Source organism: Carcharhinus amblyrhynchos, chromosome 17 (assembly GCF_965287045.1).
Source record: "Carcharhinus amblyrhynchos chromosome 17, sCarAmb.v2.hapA, whole genome shotgun sequence".
In the NCBI taxonomy this organism is placed as follows: domain Eukaryota; kingdom Metazoa; phylum Chordata; class Chondrichthyes; order Carcharhiniformes; family Carcharhinidae; genus Carcharhinus; species Carcharhinus amblyrhynchos.
Genome location: NC_137340.1, coordinates 5,489,532 through 5,507,600, shown reverse-complemented (window position 1 = coordinate 5,507,600; position 18,069 = coordinate 5,489,532). Strand labels below are relative to the sequence as shown.

The 18,069-nt window shown below is 42.5% G+C and overlaps 1 protein-coding gene across 2 annotated transcripts in view; it reads right to left on the bottom strand.

The window, feature by feature from the left end:
• The window catches only part of jmjd1cb (jumonji domain containing 1Cb), a 298,027-nt gene that overhangs the window by 144,184 nt on the left and 135,774 nt on the right, over positions 1 to 18,069 (bottom strand). The window lies entirely within an intron of this gene.

Genomic DNA, 18,069 nt, shown 5'->3' with positions numbered 1-18,069 from the left:
TTCTTCTGAGGGTTTATTGCCTTTGGAAATCCATACCCCAGACAACTGTGGAGATAGAGTTATTTAAGGCTGAGTTAGAAAGATACTTGATCAGTAAGGGAATCAAGGTGACAGGGAATGGTAGGAAAGTTCATTTGAGGAATGTTGGTTCAGCCACGATCTTACTGAATGGTGGAGCAGGCTCAAGGGGCTGAATGGCCTATCTCCATTCCTATTTCTCATGGTCTTGTATTGTGTGCAATTTTGGTTTTCTTATTGGAGGATGGATGTTCTTGTTATAGAAAAAGTGCAGCAAAGGTTACCAAACTGATTCTTGAGATGGTAGGACTGATATGTGAGGTGAGAATGGGTCGATTAGGAGTATATTTACTGTAGTTCAGAAGAATGAGAAGGGATCTCATGGAGACCTATAAAATTCTAACCAGGCTAAACAGGGTGGATACAGAAAGGATGTTCCAGATGTGGGGAACCCAGAACCAGGGGTCAGTCCAAGTATCAGAAGTAGACCATTTGGGACCGAAATTAGGAGAAATTTATTCACCCAGAGAGTGGTAAGCTTGTGGAATTTGCCACCACCGGAAGTAGTTGGGACCAAAATGTTGGATGTTTGGGAGGTATAGGATATGGGGGTAGGGGAGATCATAGGATGTGGGAGGAAGGTGGGAACAGGTTACTGAGTTGGATGGTCAGCCATGATTATAATGAATGGCAGAGCAGATTCAAAAGGCAGAATGGCCTACCCCTTCTCCTATTTCAAAAAAAATCAAGTTTGCTTATAATATTTTAGCTATCATAATTCAATCAATCATTGGATTAAAAACCTGAGATTTAAATTAGGAGTGATCGAATTCTGTGCTTTGAAATGCCTGACCTGCTGTCTATAAAAATATTTCTAAGTGATTGGCTGATTACCCTATTCGTTGACATCAATGCTGCTTGAAGCCTACCTTGATTTGGTTGAAATTTAAAGAGTCATCTGGAAAGGGGAGGTCTGCAACACTAGATGTTTGTGGGCAACTTTCAAAATCAGTGGCGCTGATCTGTTGCTTTTTTACTGACTGCAAAACCTGTTTTGTTCATGAAAATATTTCAGCATCTATATTTGTCCTATTGCTCTATCTTTTAAAATGGGGTATCACACAACATTATAAGAGCTGTTTTTAACTTGGCATGTACTGCACATCAGGCTTTTTCAAAGTGGAGGTCACGACCTGCAAGGAGGTCGCAGGATGTTAAAAATGGGTTGTCGGGCATATTCTTGCTGCTTTACAAACTGATCCTGTTCAAAAAGAGAGCAGGATGTTTTATGATCCTGTTAAAGAAAACACAGGATGTTCAATTTATAATGCACATTTTTTTTTATAAGGCGGTATGACAATCAGGGCCTTTCAGACAATGACAAATGATGTGGAGAAGAAGCTCCATATTGCCTGATACAATACAGGTTACACAGATTTTATGAAAGTGAAAGTTAAGAATTAGGACAAAGGTATACTTTTAACCGTACAGTAAACCTCATTAAGGTCGTGGCAGTAGCAGCAGTCCTGCAGCTTTTTGGTCAGTGCACTCTGCCTGACAGCATGCTATAATGTCAGAGTTTGACAAGTATAATCACAATCCAACTCATTAATTTTCCCCTGTGCATAAAAATATTTTGCTGTCAAATCGATTTCAAAATGAGATGTCTGAAAAACAAGAAAACCACTGAGACATTTTTTTTAGATTACGGTTATATGTAAGAAAGGATAATGAACACATTAACCACAGACTTCAACGGATGCAACAAAATGTATTTATTGATATGACATATCCCATCAACCATGGAGGTTTGTTGATGGGATAATAACAGAGATAAATTGGTGAATGCCCTATTAATTTTCCACCTAAAAGCAGCAAGTTGATCTGGTGAGCTCTGCCTATACAAGGTGCATCCTAAACAAGAAATCTGTCACACATAAACAGCAGTCAATTTTCAGTGTATGGTTGATTTTGGATGAATATTTATTTTGAACATACAAGTTGATGAGAGGAGTTTACAAAATACTGTCACCAATTTCCTGTGTGCCAGAATATGGTCCAAATAAATTAGAAAATGGACCTGAAACTGACGTTTAATATTCTGTATAATGTTAGCACCATGTGAAAAGATTGCAATTCATTACGCATCTCATGTGACATAGCTTGCAAGAGACAGCCATTTGGTAAAAGTGGGTCGCAGCAAAGAAAGTTTGAAAAATATTGCTGCACATCACTCACTCAATCAGGAAAGCAGATTTCTAATAATCATTGTTTGAAACAACTTCGTATTGTGCTGCAGTTCTGTAATTATTACAGTTCAAGTTAATCATCTTCTGGTTGTATTCCATCATTTCCAATTTTTGTAGATACAAAATTGAACTCTTTCTCCTGTAGTTTTTAGTTATATTGTCATTAATGCATTACAGCTGGGATCGAAGGTTGGCAATCAGGCCAGTTAGAAAGTAGAACTGAAGCCGAAAACAACAAAACTTAATTTCTCCCACCGTTGCTCTGCATTTAATACCATTTTAATTTGAAAGCACACAGTGAAGGAACCCACAGCATAAATATGCTCCTTCTTTCTTCCCTGATTTTACTGGCTGCTCTTCCCTCAGTGCTACCTGTGCTTCATATTGTTCAGTTTGCTGCAGAGATAGGAGTAGCAATGGTGTTTTTTCCCCACCATCCTGCTTGACCTCTATCACCCTGCTCCTGGTGTCCTTACCTTCCCTTGCTCCTTCATCCCCCAAGACCCAATTCCTCATCTCTTCCCATCTGTCCCAATTGTGAAATCCCCTCAATTTCAGAGGCTCCATCCGAACTATTGAGGACCTCCTTCTATCGAAACCACTCCTGAAGGCCAGTAATCACGATTCCTGATTCTTCAGTCCTCTCCTAACTGTCGTCATGGCTCTCTCCAGCAGTCATCAGAGCTGGGGAGTACATAAGGCAGTGAGAAATATAAAGCTATGTTTGCCCTGCAAATAATCTAGACGTTGCCTCCAGAAAACCCTGTACTCCAAGGATAAGACTGCACAAACACACAATGAAGTTTTTCTACTACTTTGCATGCTAGATTTTTAGAAGTTCTGATACAAAATATGTTTTTTTCACCCATTATTGTCTCGCACTAACCCATGTGTAGTGTTTTCAGTTGCAAACTGTTCTGGTAACTTGGAGGCTTCTCTACTTTACAGTTTGTAAACGTGTGTATTTCAAGAGGCTGTTTGAATTTCACATATCTTACCTGGGACTATGAAATAAATTTTTGTAGTTTTTGCACTTCTTTGGCATGTCTTTTTGGTCAGATTTTACCATACTTAACAACTGTCAGTATCTGGCAATAGGTTGAAAACTAGGATTGAAGCAATGAGGTCTATCCAATTTCCACACTCCTCTAAAGACTTTATTACAGTGTACCACTGTGATCTATGAAATGAACCAGAGGGGAGTTGGAAAATGCTTGAATCCGTCAAAGAAGAAATAGCGAGACACCTAGAAAAGAATGGCCTGATAGAGCAAACGCAGCACAGATTCGTTAAGGGGAAGTTGTGTTTGACAAATTTATTGGATTTCTGTGAAGATGTGACTAGTGCGGTAGACAGAGGGGAACCGGTGGATGTGGTGTTTCTCGATTTTCAAAAGGCGGTTGATAAGGTGCCGCACAAAAGGTTGCTTCAGAAGGTTAGGGGGCATGGAGTTGGGGGTAAGGTGTTAGCGTGGATAGAGGATTGGTTGTCTAATAGGAGACAGAGAGTTGGTATCAACGGGTGCTATTCTGATTGGCGGTTGGTGACTAGTGGAATGCCGCAGGGATCAGTGCTGGGGCCTCAGCTATTTACCATTTATATAGATGATCTGGAGGAGGGGGCTGAGTGTAGGGTGTCGAAATTTGCTGATGACATGAAAATGAGTGGAAAAGCAAATTGTGCGGAGGGTGTGGAAAGTCTGCAGAGGGATCTAGATAGGCTGAGCGAGTGGGCAAGGACCTGGCAGATGGAGTACAATGTGCAAGTGCGAGGTGGTCCACTTTGGTAGGAATAATGGTAGGAAGGACTATTACTTACGGGGCAAAAAACTGCAACAGGCGACAGTGCAGAGGGACCTCGGGGTCCTTGTGCATGAGTCGCAAAAACCCAGCCTGCAGGTGCAGCAGGTGGTCAGGAAGGCGAATGGGATGCTGGCCTTCATAACGAGGGGGATTGAATATAAAAGTAGGGAGGTCTTGCTGCAGCTGTATAGGGCATTGGTGAGGCCGCAGCTGGAGTACTGTGTGCAGTTTTGGTCGCCGCACTTATGCAAGGATATTTTGGCCTTGGAGGGAGTGCAGAGGAGGTTTACTAGGCTGATACTGGAGTTGAGGGGGTTGAGCTATGAGGAGAGGCTGAATAAACTAGGCTTGTACTCGTTAGAGTTTAAAAGAATGAGGGGGGATCTCACTGAGACGTATAAGATGATGAATGGGCTGGATAGGATAGAGGTGGAGAGGCTCTTCCCGCTCAGAAAGGGCAGTAGGACTAGGGGGCACAGCCTCAAGATAAAGGGGGGGCGGTTTAGAATGGAGTTGAGGAGGAACTTCTTCACTCAAAGGGTGGTGAATCTTTGGAATTCTTTGCCCGTTGAGGTGGTGGAGGCTGCCTCGCTAAATATTTTTAAGACGCGGGTTGAGGGTTTTTGATAAGCGAGGGGATTAAGGGTTATGGGGAGAGGGCGGGAATGTGGAACTGAGCCACGACAGATCAGCCATGATCTTATTGAATGGCGGGGCAGGCTCGAAGGGCTAGGTGGCCTACTCCTGCTCCTATTTCTTATGTTCTTATGTTTAGAGCGGAGGAGGATGAGAGGCAACTTAATAGAGGTTTATAAGATGACGAGGGGGATAGAGTGCACGTGCAGAGACGATTTCCTCGGGTGGATGTAGCTGGTACTTGGGGACATAACTATAAAGGTTCTTATGTTATGTTCTTAGCAAGTGTGAGGTTATCCACTTTGGCAGGAATAATAGTAGGAGGGATTACCATTTAAAGGGCGAAAAGCTGCAGCATGCTGTGGTGCAGAGGGACCTGGGGGTCCTTGTGCATGAGTCACAAAAACCCAGTCTGCAGGTGCAGCAGGTGATTAAGGCGGCGAAGGGGATGCTGGCTTTTATAGCGAGGGGGATAGAATATAAAAGTAGGGAGGTCTTGCTGCAACTGTACAAGGCACTGGTGAGGCCGCAGCTGGGTACTGTGTGCAGTTTTGGTCGCCGCACTAGTGCAAGGATATTTTGGCCTTGGAGGGAGTGCAGAGGTGGTTCACCAGGCCGATATCGGAGATGAGGGGGTTAGACTATGAAGAGAGACAGAATAGACTGGGTCCGTACTCATTGGAGTCTAGAAGAATGAGGGGGGATCTTATAAGATAATGAAAGAGATGGATAGGGTAGAAGTAGAGAGATTCTTCCCACTCAGAAAGGACAGCAGGACCAGAGGGCACAGCCTCAAGATGGGGGGGGGGGGGGGGCAGTTTAGAACGGAGTTGAGGAGGAACTTCTTCACTCAAAGGGTGGTGAATCTCTGGAATTCTCTGCCCGTTGAAGTGGTGGAGGCTACCTCGCTAAATATATTTAAGTCATGGGTAGATAGGTTTTTGACAGACAAGGGACTTAAGGGTTATGGGGAGAAAGCGGAAAAGTCAAACTGATCCACTTCAGATCAGCCATGATCTTATTGAATGGTGGGGCAGGCTCGAAGGGCTAGATGGCCTACTCCTGCTCCTATTTCTTATGTTCTTATGAGTTTATACTTTGTGTCCATTAATTATATGGGTTATTAATTGTAGTGTTACGGGTAATGTATGAGCATGGATAGAGGACTGGTTAACTAACAGAAAGCAAAGAGTGGGGGCAACTTCTGGTTGGCGATCAGTGACTAGTGGTGTGCCTCAGGGATCAGTGTTGGGACTGTAATTGTTTGCGATTTACATAGATGATTTGGAGTTGGGGACCAAGTATAGTGTGTCAAAATTCACAGATGACACTAGGATAGGTGGCAGAGCAAAGTGTGCAGAGGATGCTGAAAGTCTGCAAAGAGATATAGATAGTCTAAGTGAACGAGTGAGGGTCTGGCAGATGGAGTACTGTGTTGGTAAATGTGAAGTCATCCATTTTGTTCAGAATAACAGCACAGTGGACTATTATTTAAATAGTAAAAAATTGCAGCATGCTGCTGTGCAGAGGAACCTGGGTGTCCTTGTGCAGGAATCTCAAGGAGTTGGTTTGCAGCTGCAGCAGGTAATTAAGGCAGCAAATCGAATTTTGTCTTTCATTGCTAGAGGGATGGAGTTTAAAAATAGCAAGATTATGTTGCAGCTGTAGAAGGTGCTGGTGAGGCCACACCTGGAATACCATATACAATTTTGGTCTCCTTGAGGACGGATATAGTGGCACTGGAGGGGGTGCAGAAGAGATTCACTAGGTTGATTCCGGAGTTGAGAGGGTTGGCTTATGAGGAGAGACCGAGTAGACTTGGGCTATACTCAGTGGAATTCAGAAGAATGAGGGGCTATCTTATAGAAACATATAAGATTATGAAGGGAATAAATAAGACAGAAGCAGGGAAGTTGTTTTCACTGGTGGGTGAAACTAGAACTAGGGAGCATGGTCTCAAAATAAGGAGGAGCAGATTTAGGACTGAGTTGAGGAGGAACTTCTTCACACAAAGGGTTGTGAATCTGTGGAATTCCCTGCCCAGTGAAGCAGTTGAGGCTACCTCTGAGTGTTTTTAAGGCAAGGATAGATAAATTTTTGAACAGTAAAGGAATTAAGGGTTATGGTGAGCGTGTGGCTAAGTGGAGCTGAGTCCACAAAAAGATCAGCCATGATGTTATTGAACGGTAGAGCAGGCTCGAGAGGCCAGATGGCCTACTCCTGCTCCTAGTTCTTACGTTCTTATATGCAACTTTGATGGCTGTACTCAATTTGTTTGTGAATTTATTTTGGAAGTTTCTTCATTATTTACAATAGAGGAGAGAAGACTTGCACCATCCACAAAGGTCAACATTCCTAACAAAGCCAAGAAATTCTATTAACAATTCTGTTACAATTTCACAACTTCACCACAGATTTCCCTTGCACTTCCCATCAAGGACCTCTTGTGAGGTCCAAAACCAAAACGTGACATGAGATATAAAAAAACTGGTAACGTAATACTGCCCAAAGTTAAATAGAAAACTTTGTTAGAAAATCAACATCATGGACAAGCTCTTCTGTGCACTCGGAACTTTCAGATTAATGCTTGCAACTGTGCAATTTAGCTTACAAATTATGAACCACACTTAAAGAAAGTTAAAATTAAAGATTAACAAAAAGAAATTCAGAAAATGCTAGAGTCTGGCAGCATCTGTGCAGACAGAACTCTCATCAATCTTTCCAGATGCACCATAGAAAGCACTCTTTCTGGTTATATCACAGCTTGGTATGGCCCCTGCTCTGCCCAAGTCTGCAAGGAACTACAAACGGTCATGAACGTAGCCCAATCCATCACGCAAACCAGTCTCCCATTCATTGGCTCTGTCTACACTTGTTGCTGCCTCAGCAAAGCAGCTGGCATAATTACAGACCCCAGGCACCCTGGACATTCTCTCTTACACCTTCTTCATTTGGGAAAAAGATACAAAAGTCTGAGGTCACGTACAATTGACTCAAGAACAGCTTCTTCCCTTCTGCTGCCAGACTTTTGAATGGACCTACCTTGCATTAAGTTGATCTTTCTTTACATCCTAGCTATGACTGTAACACTACATTCTGCACTCTCTCCTTTCCTTCTCTATGAATGGTATGCTTTGTAGGTATAGAGTGTAAGAAACAATACTTTTCACTGTACACTAATACATGTGACAATAATAAATCAAATCAAAACCAAGTTAACATTTCAGGTCAACGATTTTCCTTCAGACCCCACAGTGTCAAAATGTCAATATGCCAGGTTTCATTTTATACAAGAACTTTTATTTTTCTCTTGTCAACATAAAGATAAAGGACACATTTCACTCTGATGACATTGATTCTTTAACACAAATCTATGTGATGTTTCTTATCCAGAGAATAGGGGTGGTCTATTAGTATCTATTCACCAGATTTTATTTCAATGATATTCATGCAAATTATCCTTTCTGAAACTACCATGAACATAAACTGAATCATTACAACATTTTACTCTCAATCCCATCAGACCCCTTCCCCCTTATCCTTAAAACTGCCAAGGGCTTCTAGGAAAGGAGCAGATGCAATAGCAAACCAGTTTAGTCTTGTGAACATAAAATTAACTGTATAAATGTTGTATATTCTATCAAAAATTTCATCCAAGATTTCAGTTCTCAAATGAGCATGATGTTAACCGACACCAAGATGACACTCACACAGTCATAGAATCCATATAGTGCAGAAAAGATGATTTGGCCTATTGAGTCCGCACCAACTCAGCATCTCACCTAAGCCCACCTCTTGTCCCATCTCTTGTCCCATCTCCACCTAATCCCCCTGGATTCATCAAAGCACAATCTGGAAAAGTCATGGAATTTATAACCGATCATGAAATAGTCATGAAATTTTATTATGAAGGAATGAGACTTTTCTGACTTGCAGCAGAATTCCAACTTTATCACTAGTCATCCAATTCCTCCTTTCCATAATCTTTTGCTTCGTTTTGCATGTCTGGAATCCTGTACAGGTTTTGTTCTTCTCAAAAAACTCAGGTTTTTGATCCCACCCAATATCGCTGCGAATTGGCTGTTTTGGAGACCGTCAGAAAAACAGCAGTCATTGGCCAAATATGCTGTCAACTGGAACAGTCTATATGCCAGATTGGCTGTATTGGACATGGCCAGGAGAACGGCACGAACTGGCTGAATAGAATGTGCCAGATTCTATTTCTTCCTTTCTTGCTTGGCTCATGTGAAAAGAGCTGTGCTTGCTGGTGTCTATAGCAGAATTTTGTTGTTGTGCAGGCAGAGGGCTCAGCACACATTTTCTTCTGAGTTGGACCACCGTAAACAGCCGAAGGCAGAACAGGAACAAGTACACCACGGAGGGGACTACGTCTAAAACAATGCTGCATGCCTATAGTTGAGACACATTTGCTCCAAACTTTCACATGAGACCCACTGAAAATTTCTTCAGCATAAAAAAGTTAAGAAATTTTACTTTACGAAGGTGCAGGATCTTGGTTTCATATGCATATAATTTTTTTTAAATTGGTGACTTTATCTTCACCTCAGCTAAAAGTGTCCATCTTATTTTGTTCCATTCACTTCAGTTTCCAGAATGGGAAGTTACCTTTTATCTTGCAAAAAAAAATTAATATAATCAACCGAAGATTTTGTGGGAGCAATTCAGGTAACCTGAACTTCGTTTGATACTCCCACCTTTTGACTGACTGTAACTTAGGCTCACATTTTATAAGCAAAAATACATATATTTAAAAGGTCTTGTTTAGCATGACCCAGTGCTATCCAACAATTATGGGATGATAGCCTTCAGGTTAAAGCCAAATAGAGTGAAAATAAAATTGGACTCTGTCCTAATTCTTTTATGCATTGACAGATTTCTACAAATCGCAAATGAGTAAAAAAAAATGTGATTTTGGAATCGGAGTATGGGGGATTTATTCATAATAAAGTAACAAAAATATCTTATTTATACGATTCCAAGTTAAAATATTCAATTTTATAGTGTTTCGTAACGATGCTACTTTATCTAAAGAAAGGTATCTTACAAGAAAAACAACATAGAGATGGTAATGCTATATGTGACTCAATCACATAATAAAGGAAAGAGAGAGAATGAAAATGCCTCTGAAAACTAAAATACAGCCCCTAAAAATCAACAAGCAGCCCTCAAGAAAATTTCAAGAGGCACTGTGAAGGGGAAAAGATTATTTGGCTCCAGATGCTGGTGAATGCACTGTCCATATGGTCTGGGGCATTACCAGCCCAAAATGTTGCACGAGGATCTCCAGTTTATTGCTCTGAGTGGGTACTTTTTCTCAGATTAATCTGTAAGGCTAACGTGTCTCAAACATTTGATTAACAAGTGAAATTAGTCGTTTCATGGTGCTCCTACTGTGTAGTAGCCACACAGGTGCAATTCCCCATCAACAGGATGTTGCCTTCCAGCCAAAAAACTCAGCACACAAAACCCTTAAAACCCTATCATAAGAACATAAGAAATAAGAACATAAGAACATAAGAAATAGGAGCAGGAGTAGGCCATCCAGCCCTTCGAGCCTGCCCCGCCATTCAATAAGATCATGGCTGATCTGTCGCTGCTCAGTTCCACTTTCCCGCTTTCTCCCCATAACCCTTAATCCCCTCTCTTATCAAAAACCCATCAACCCGCGTCTTAAAAATATTTAGCGAGGCAGCCTCCACCACTTCAACGGGCAAAGAATTCCAGAGATTCACCACCCTTTGAGTGAAGAAGTTCCTCCTCAACTCTGTTCTAAACCGCCCCCCTTTTATCTTGAGGCTGTGCCCCCTAGTCCTATTGTCTTTTTTGAGCGGGAAGAGTCTCTCCACCTCTATCCTATCCATCCCATTCATCATCTTATAAGTCTCAATGAGATCGCCCCTCATTCTTCTAAACTCTAACAAGTACAAGCCCAGTTTATTCAGCCTCTCCTCATAGCTCAACCCCCTTAACTCCGGTATCAGCCTAGTAAACCTCCTCTGCACCCCCTCCAAGGCCAAAATATCTTTGCGCAGGTGCGGTGCCCAAAACTGCACACAGTACTCCAGCTGCGGCCTCACCAATGCCCTACACAGCTGCAGCAAGACCTCCCTACTTCTATATTCAATCCCCCTCGCTATGAAGGCCAGCATCCCATTCGCCTTCCTGACAACCTGCTGCACCTGCAAGCTGGGTTTTTGCAACTCATGCACAAGGACCCCGAGGTCCCTCTGCACCGTCGCCTGCTGCAGTTTTTCGCCACGTAAGTAATAGTCCTTCCTACCATTATTCCTACCAAAGTGGACCACCTCACACTTGCCAACATTAAATTCCATTTGCCATTTCCTGGCCCATTCGCCCAGCCTATCTAGATCCTTCTGCAGACTCTCCACACCCTCCGCACAATTTGCCGTTCCCCCTATCTTGGTGTCATCAGCAAATTTCGACACCATACACTCGGTTCCCTCCTCCAGATCATCTATATAAATGGTAAAAAGCTGAGGCCCCAGCACCGACCCCTGGGGCACTCCACTAGTCACCATCCGCCAATCCAAATAGCACCCATTGACCCCCACTCTCTGCCTCCTATTTGACAACCAATCCTCTATCCATGCTAACACCCTACCCCCAACTCCATGTCCCTCGACCTTCTGCAATAACCTCTTGTGAGGTACTTTGTCAAACGCCTTCTGAAAATCCAGAAAGACCACATCCACCGGCTCTCCTCTATCCACTGCCCTAGACACATCGTCATAGAACTCCAGTAAATTTGTCAGACACGACTTCCCTTTAATGAAACCGTGCTGCGTCTGCTCTATCAAGCAATTCCCTTCAAGATGCCTCGCAATTTCCTCCTTAATGACAGATTCTAACATTTTACCCACCACAGACGTTAAACTAACTGGCCTATAATTCCCCGCCTTTTGCCTGGCACCCTTCTTAAACAACGGCGTAACATTAGCCGTTTTCCAATCATCCGGCACTTCCCCGGAATCCAGCGACGTCTGGAAAATAACCACCAAGGCATCCACTATCACCTCCGCCATTTCTTTCAGAACCCTCGGATGCATTCCATCCGGTCCTGGGGACTTGTCCACGATCAGCCCCTCCAGTCTGTCGAGCACCGCCTCTCTAGTAACAGTAATGTCATTAAGACCCTCCAGTCCTACCACCTTTCCATCGCTAACACCTGGCAAATTATTCACTTCCTCCTCCGTGAAGATAGAAACAAAAAAGTTATTCAATACCTTAGCCATATCCTCATCCCCCACCACTAGGTTCCCCTTCTCATCCTCTAAAGGACCAACATTCACCCTAGCCAGCCTCTTCCTTTTTATATATTTATAAAAACTCTTGCTATCCTTTTTTATATTAAGCGCTAGCCCAGCTTCATAGTTTCTCCTACCCTTCTTTATCAACTTCTTTGTCAATCTTTGTTGACATTTAAACCTCTCCCAATCCTCATCTCGCCCACTACTCTTAGCTACTCTAAATTCCTCCACTTTTAATTTAACACTTTCCTTCACCTCCTTCGTTATCCACGGCTTATTACCTCTCTTCCTACTATCCTTTTTGACCATCGGAATAAATTTCCGCTGAGCACTAAGAAAGATCTCCTTAAAGATCCTCCACTGCTCCTCAGCAGACCCTCCCTCCAACGCGCTCCCCCAGTCCACATTCGCCAATTCTTCTCTCATCCTACCGTACTCCCCTCTATTCAAACAGAGGACGCGTGTCCGGGAACCCACTTTCTCCTCCTGCATCTGCACCAGAAACTCCACCATACAATGATCACTCTCCCCAAGAGGATCCTTCACCACAAGGTCCCTAATTCTACCCGCCTCATTACATAGCACCAGATCCAAGATAGCTCGCTCCCTCGTCGGCTCCAACACACGCTGTTCGAGGAAACTATCCCGGCAGCATTCCAAGAACTCTTCCTCGAGCCCCCCGCGTCCAACATGGGTCGACCAATCAATATGCAGATTGAAATCCCCCATAACTACGGCCGTCCCATTCCTGCACGCCGCACTTATTTGCGCGTTAACAGCCCGCCCCACCTCCAGATCATTATTCGGGGGCCTATAGACGACACCCACCAGCGTCTTCCTCCCTTTGCTGTTCCTAATCTCCACCCACAACGACTCCCCCCTCTGCTCCTTGGCTCCAATATCATCCCTTGCTACCACCGTGATGCTATCCTTAATCAGCAGAGCTACGCCCCCCCCCCCGCTTTTCCCTCCTGCCTATCCTTCCTAAACACTTGATAGCCCTGTACATTCAGCTCCCAGTCCCTGTCACCCTGCAGCCACGTCTCTAATGGCCACCAGATCGTATCCATTTGTGTCGATCTGCGCCACCAGCTCATCCACTTTATTCCGAATGCTTCGTGCATTCAGATAAAGTGCTTTCATCCCAGCCTTCACCTGGACCCTATTTGCCGTAACGCCACCAACCATACTCACGCCCCCTACTCCCTCTATTATTGGGACATCCTCGGCCTCGCATGATATATGAGTTTCAGGGAACTTTATAATTAGCGGCATTGATCACATCCCTTCAGAGATGGATTGCGAGCCCCGCACGGTATGTTGCCTGCCCGGTGAAGTACTTCTCTCGAGCTTGAAAGAATATTGCAGTGGGAGGGGGAGAATCCAGTTGTGTGGTCCATGTTGGGACAAAAAACATATACAACATTAGGAAAAAGGACCTGTTTGGGAATGATCAGGTATTAGGAGCTAAATTAAAGAATAGGTACTCAAGGGTAATAATCTCTTGAGTTATTACCCAAGCCACGTGTGAATTGGGATGAAAAAATTCGGGAAGTGAACACATAGCTTAAGGAGTGGTGCAGAGAAGAGGAGTTCCATTTCGTGGAGCATTAGCATCAGTATTGGAACAGGATATCTGATGCCAATGCCCCAGGAAATGGAACAGTCTTCATCTGAACGAATCTGGGACCATTTATCTCGAAAGGATAAATAGGATGGTCACAAGGACTTTAAACTCGCAGATGAGGTGGAAGTGAGGGGTAAAACTACAGGAAGTATAATGGTTAATAGGAAATAAAACAGCAGGTTAACATGTAGAGAAAAAGTTTCAACTACATGGAAAATATCAACAAAAAGTTAAAAGGGAGAATAACTCAGGAGTTGTTATGAATGGAAGTCTTAGGATTCAAAAAGCTATAAAAACTAGCATAAAGGCACTCTTCCTAAATGCTCGTAACATTGGAAACAAGATAAATGAGTTGAAGGCAAAAATCATCGTGAATGAGTATGATGTAATGGTCATTACAGAGACATGGTTGCAGGGTGGTCATGACTGGGAGTTAAATATCCAGGGGTATCAGACTGTTCAGAAGGACAGACAGGAAGGTAAAGAAGGTGGTGTAGCTCTGACATTTAAGGATGACATCAGGGCAGTAGTGAGAAATGATGCAAGTCCTATGGAGAAAAGCGTTGAATCCATTTGGATGGAAATCATAAAGTGAGAAAAAGTCAGTGATAGGTGTAGTCTGTATCGTCATGGTGGGCAAGCAACAAACAAGGAAATAACTGATGCAAGGAGTTTAACCTACATGTCGCTTAGTCAAACCAGGTCGGTCAAGGCAGCCTTGAGGAGTGTTCATAGAATGTATCCGCGATAGCTTCCTTGAACAGTATGTAATGGAACCTACAAGGAAGCAAGCTATTCTAGATCTGGTCCCAGTGTGATGAGACAGAAATAATTAATGATCTTACAGTTAGGGATCCTCTTGGAAGAAGCACTCACAGTATGGTTGAATTTAAAATACATATGGAGCGTGAGATGGTAAAATACCAGGGTCTTGTGCTTAAACAAAGAAGACTACAACAGGATGAGGGAGGAGTTGGCTTAGGTAGACTGGGAGCAAAAACTTTGTGATGGGACAACTGAGGAACAGTGGATGGCTTTCAAAGTGATTTTTCACAGTGCTCAGCAAAAGTATATACCAGTGATAAGGAAGGACTGTGGGAAAAGGATAATCAGCCATGGCTATTTAAGGAAATAAAGGAGGATATCAAATTGAAAGAAAATGTATACAAAGTGGCAAAGATTAGTGGGAAACTAGAGAATTGGAAAATCTTTGAAGGTCAACAGAAAGCCACAAAAAAAACTATCAAGAAAGATAGATTATGAGAGTAAACTCGCTCAGAATATAAAAATGGATAGCAAAAGTATCTACAAATATATAAAACGAAAAGGAGTGGCCAAAGTAAACACTGATCCTTTAGAGAATGCGAAGGGAGATTTAATGTTAGGAAATGAGAAAATGGCTTAGGCATTAAACAGGTATTTTGTGTCAGTCTTCACAAATAACATGCCAAAAACTGACAACAAGGCGGTTATGGCACGTGAGGGCCCTAGAAACAATCATTATCAATAAATAAGCAGTGTTAGGTAAGCTAATGCGGCTCAAGGTAGACAAGTCTCCTGGCCCTGACTGAATGCACCCCAGGGTAATTACAGACATGACAGGGGAAATAGCAAATGCATTCATGGAAATGTACCAAAAATTAGTTGGACTTTGGAAAGATTGGAAAACAGCAAATGTGACTCCACTGTTTAAAAAGCAGCAAGACAAACGGCAGATAACCATAGGCCGGTTAGCTTAACTTCTGTAGTGGAGAAAATGCTCACGTCTATCATGGATAAAGAAATAGCGAGACATCCGGATAATAATTGTCCCACTGGGAAGACACAGCATGGGTTCATGAAAGGCAGGTCATGTTTAACTGATTTACTGGAATTCTTTGAGGACACGACATGCGCGATGGACAATGGGGAAACTGTGGAAGTGGTGTATTTGGATTCCCAGGAGGCATTTGACAAGGTTCCACACAACAGACTGCTACATAAGATAAAGGTGTACGGCATTATGGGTAATGTATTAGCATGGATAGGGGATTGGTTAACTAACAGAAAACAAAGAGTGGGGGTAAATGGGTGTTTTTCTGGTTGGCGATCAGTGACTAGTGCTGTGCCTCAGGGATTGATGTTGGGACTGCACTTGTTTCCAATTTACAGAGACAATTTGGAATTGGGGACCAAGTCTTGTGTGTCAAAGTTCACAGATGACACTAAGATGAGTGGCAGGGCAAAGTGTGCAGTGGTCACTGAATATCTGCAAAGGGATATAGATAGTCTAAGTGAGTGGGCGAGGGTCTGGCAGATATAGTACAGTGTTGGTCAATGTGAGGTCATCCATTTTGGTAGGAACAACAGCGAAATGGGCTATTTTAAATGGTAAAAAATTGCAGCATGCTGCTGTGCGGAGGGACCTGGGTGTCCTTGTGCACAAATCACAAAAAGTTGGTTTTCAGGTGCAACAGGTAATTAAGAAGGCAAATGGAATTTTGTCTTTCATTGCTAGAGGGATGGAGTTTAAATATAGGGAGGTAATGTTGCAGCTGTAGAAGGTGCAGGTGCGGCCATACCTGGAACATTGTGTACAGGTTTAGTCTCCTTACTCGAGAAAGGATATATTGGCACTGGAGAGAATGCAGAGGAGATTCACTAGGTTGATTCCAGAGTTGAGAAGGTTCGTTTCTGTGGAGAGACTCAGTAGACTGGGACTATACTCATTGGAATTGAGAAAAATAAAAGAATAGAAACACAAAATTATGATGGGAGTAGATAACATAGAAGCAGGGACGTTATTTCCACCGGTAGTGGAACTAGAATTCAGGGACATGGTCTCAAAATAAACAGGAGCAGATTTAAGACTGAATTGAAGAGGAACTTCTCCACACAAATGATTGTGAATCTGTGGAATTCCCTGCGCAGTGAAACAGTTGAGGTTACCTCATTGAATGTCTTTAAGGCAAAGATGGATCTTTGAACAGTAAGTAATTAAGAGTTATGATGAACAGGCAGGTAAGTGGACCTGAGTCCACGGAAAGATCGGCCATGATCTTACTGAATGATGGAGCCGGCTCAAGGGATCAAATGCTCTACTCCTGCTCCTAGTTCTTATGTTCAGTGCCTGTATGATGCCAGCTACATAGCCTGTACATGACAGGAGGAGGAGGGAGATATTCTCTGCATGCCCCCACATGTTCCTCAGTGGCAGGCAGTGGCCTACCATTGGGACCTTTTGGTCCCTTTGTTGTCAATAGGGTTTCCCATCAAATCCACTGCACAAAGAGCATGTCCACACATTGCGTCTTTTTCAAAAAAAAGATTGGGAGCGGAAGGAGGCCAGTCATTCTCTGGTTCATTCCCCATGGCAATGCCTTGACCAAACATGCTCAGTCTTATTTTAAGACAAGCTTGACAGCTAACTGTTCCCTGGCACACTCCTCATGGCAACATCACTGTAAGAGACCAACCAACATCTCTTGTTATGCAGTTAAATTGTTCACTTCAGATTTGGTAATCTTGTGAATTTGTCCTGTTAAGTGGATGATCAAAAGCTTCAATAGCATGCCTAATTTGTTTTTAGAATAATAAATCATAAGTCCCTTTCATAATGGGGCACTGAATGGTCCAGTTATATTTCATGTAGTAGTATCCAGAACTTTAAAGCTGTTTACAGATTCTACCAGCAATTCCTTAACCAGAGTTTAAGTGCTTTCCATTTCCTTGATCAAGGTGTTAGCCTTGCCTCAGTTCTGGCATTTTCCCCTCAAGTCAGGAAGTGTTGATTCAAGCCCTATACTAGATTCTTACACACATAATCGAGTCAGGACTGAAATAAGATTGGAAGTGTTGTCTTTCAGATGAGACATTAAACAGGGGGCTTGTCAACAGACAAAAAAATTCACTGGCATAATTCACAGAGCAGCAAGAGTTATCCCAGCATCCTGGCCAGCATTTATTCTTCAATGAATTTTACTTTCACATACAGAATAATTCTGGTGCTAGTTATACAGTAAAAATAAGCTTCAAAATAATACTTTCCACATTACATGTAAAGACCATTGTGTGATGTGGAAATTATTAACAACCTTTGTGAACAGAAAATGATGTCAGGCTTTCTGGCTCACATTATTGGAAACTAGAGATAAAAGCAAATGAAAGAGTGAAATTAACATTTGAAACAGTTCTGGTTCAATGAATGAAGAAAATGATTCAATTTGCCTCTGATGTTTAGTTGATTTTGCCATTATACAGTGCTCAAATACCAATTTGAGTTTGATGTAGCTTTTTATAAATTACAGAAAATTTTATGTTAATTGGCAAACAAGTTTTACATCCAAGATTTTATATTCACATGCTCATTTTGTATTTTTTTTAAAAATAGTGATTACTTCACTTGTTGGACAGTCTAGCATACCATAAGCCAGCATGTGTGAAAACAAAAACAAATAGCTTTTTCTTTT